The following is a 3202-nucleotide window of genomic DNA, read 5'->3' on the forward strand; positions in this document are numbered from 1 at the left end:
TCTTCCTCCTTGGGATTCACGTCCTCCCCTTCCTCCTTGGATTCGGCCATGATGGTCATTTCAATGGCCTTGCACTCTCCTTTTGGATTTTCTTCTGTATTGCTTGGGAGAGTACTAGGAGGAGTTTCAGTGATCTTTTTACTCAGCTGGCCCACTTGTGCCTCCAAATTTCTAATGGATGACCTTGTTTCACTCATGAAACTCAGAGTGGCCTTAGATAGATCAGAGACTAAATTTGCTAAGCTAGATGGATTCTGCTCAGAATTCTCTATCTGTTGCTGAGTGGATGATGGAAAAGGTTTACTATTGTTAAACCTATTTCTTCCACCATTATTAAAGCCTTGTTGAGGCTTTTGATTCTTCCATGAGAGATTTGGATGATTTCTCCATGAGGGATTATAGGTGTTTCCATAGGGTTCACCCATATAATTTACCTCTGCTGTTGCAGGGTTCTCAGGATCATAAGCTTCTTCTTCAGAAGATACCTCTTGAGTACTGTTGGATGCAGCTTGCATTCCATTCAGACTCTGAGAAATCATATTGACTTGCTGAGTCAATATTTTATTCTGAGCCAATATGGCATTCAGAGTATCAATTTCAAGAACTCCCTTCTTCTGAGGCGTCCCATTACTCACAGGATTCCTCTCAGAAGTGTACATAAACTGGTTATTAGCAACCATGTCAATGAGTTCTTGAGCTTCTGCAGGCATTTTCTTTAGGTCAATGGATCCACCTGCAGAAGTATCCAATGACATCTTAGCTAATTCAGACAGACCATCATAGAATATATCCAGGATGGTCCATTCTGAAAGCATGTTAGAAGGACACTTTTTGGTCAGTTGCTTGTATCTCTCCCAAGCTTCATAGAGGGATTCACCTTCCTTCTGTCTGAAGGTTTGAACATCCACTCTAAGCTTACTCAGCTTTTGAGGAGGAAAGAACTTGGCTAAGAAAGCCATGACCAGCTTATCCCAGGAGTTCAAGCTATCTTTGGGTTGAGAGTCCAACCACACTCTAGCTCTGTCTCTTACAGCAAATGGGAAAAGCATAAGCCTGTAGACCTCGGGATCTACTCCATTAGTCTTAACAGTATCACAGATCTGCAAAAATTCAGTTAAGAACTGAAAAGGATCTTCAGATGGAAGTCCATGAAACTTGTAGTTCTGCTGCATCAGAGAAACTAATTGAGGTTTCAGCTCAAAGTTGTTTGCTCCAATGGCAGGGATGGAGATGCTTCTTCCATGTAAATTGGAATTAGGTGCAGTGAAGTCACCAAGCATCCTCCTTGCATTATTATTATTTTCGGCTGCCATCTCCTCTTCCTGTTTAAAAATTCCTGTAAGGTTGTCTCTGGATTGTTGTATTTTAACTTCTCTTAGTTTCCTTTTCAGAGTCCTTTCAGGTTCAGGATCTGCTTCAACAAGAATGTTCTTGTCCTTGCTCCTACTCATATGACAAAGAAGAGAATAACAAAGAAAATATGGAATCCTCTATGTCACAGTATAGAGATTCCTTTGTGTGAGTAGAAGAAGAAAAGAATGTAATGTAAGGAAAGAGAAGGGAGGAGAATCCAAACACAAGGGTGAGGAGAGCAGAGATATGAGATAAAGAGAAGTGTTAGTAAGTAATTAAATAAATAGAAGAAGATGAGAGAGAAGTTTTCGAAAATAATTTTTGAAAAGGAGTTGATGATTTTTGAAAATTAAAGGGAAAATAAAATTAAAATTAAAATTTAAAACAATTAATTAATTAAAAAGAATTTTTTGAAAAAGAGGGAGGTATTTTCGAAAATTAGAGAGGGATAGTTAGTTAGGTAGTTTTGAAATAGATAAGAAACAAACAAAAAGTTAATTAATTAGTTGAAACAAATTTTGAAAATCAATTTTTAAAAGATAAGAAGATAAGAAGTTAGAAAAGATATTTGAAAAAGATATGATATGAAAAGGTATGGTTAAAAAGATATGATTTTGAAAAAGATAAGATAAAAATATATTTTTGAAAATATATGATTGAAATTAGTTTTGAAAAAGATTTGATTTTTAAAATCACAATTAATGACTTGATTCACAAGAAATCACAAGATATGATTCTAGAACTTAAAGTTTGAATCTTTCTTAACAAGCAACTAACAAACTTGATATTTTTGAATCAAAACAGTAATTGTTGATGATATTTTCGAAAATATGATATAAAATTAAAAAAAAGATTTTTGAAAAAGATTTTGAAAAAGATAAGATTTTTAAATTGAAAATTTGATTTAACTCATAAGAAACAACTAAATTTTAAAAAATTTTGAAAAAGTCAACTCAAATTTTCGAATTTTATGAGTGAAAAAGGGAAAGATATTTTTTTTATTTTTGAATTTTTTTATGATGAAAGAGAAAAACATCAAAAAGACTCAATGCATGAAAATTTTGGATCAAAACATGTGATGCATGCAAGAACACTATGAATATCAAGATGAACACCAAGAACACTTTGAAGATTATGATGAACATCAAGACTTATTTTTTGAAAATTTTTAATGCAAAGAAAACATGCAAGACACCAAACTTAGAAATCTTTAATGCTTAGACACTATGAATGCAAAGATGCACATGAAAAACAACAAAAGACACAAAATAAGAAAACATCAAGATCAAACAAGAAGACTTACCAAGAACAACTTGAAGATCATGAAGAACACTATGAATGCATGAATTTTCGAAAAATGCATAAATTTTTAGAAAAAATGCAATTGACACCAAACGTAAAAATTGACACAAAATATTCTTTTATTTTTATGATTTTATATATTTTTTTCGAAAAACATATTGGAAAAAGAAAATAAGAAATTCCAAAATTTTTTAATAAGAATTCCAGGAATCTTTCAATGTTAGCCTAAAGCTCCAATCCAAGGGTTAGACATGGCTTAATAGCCAGCTAGCTTTAGGATATAAATCAGGCATGCAACAGCTGATACTTCATCCAACTCCATATACAAGCCTTTTATGTTGACATGTGGAAGCCTCAATCCAAAAGAATTTGGATATGGCTTTACAGCTAGCCAGGCTTCAACATGTTACCATGAAACTCTAGAATTCATTCTTAAAAATTTTGAATAATTTACAAAAACAAAAGGAAAAATTTTTTGAAAGATTTTTGAAGAAATTTTTTTTTTGAAAATAAAACGAAAAAGAAAATTACCTAATCTAAGCAACAA

General features: G+C 32.7%; 1 non-coding gene across 1 annotated transcript; it reads left to right on the forward strand.

The window, feature by feature from the left end:
• Positions 1-809: 809 nt before the first annotated feature.
• Positions 810-917, forward strand: LOC148555500 (small nucleolar RNA R71). The gene has a single exon (XR_015887034.1). It is a non-coding gene; the product is annotated as a small nucleolar RNA R71 (small nucleolar RNA).
• The last annotated feature ends 2285 nt before the right edge of the window (positions 918-3202 follow it).

The sequence above is a fragment of the Arachis ipaensis genome, chromosome B6 (genome assembly GCF_059453495.1).
Source record: "Arachis ipaensis isolate K30076 ecotype BB chromosome B6, ASM5945349v1, whole genome shotgun sequence".
Lineage (NCBI taxonomy): Eukaryota > Viridiplantae > Streptophyta > Magnoliopsida > Fabales > Fabaceae > Arachis > Arachis ipaensis.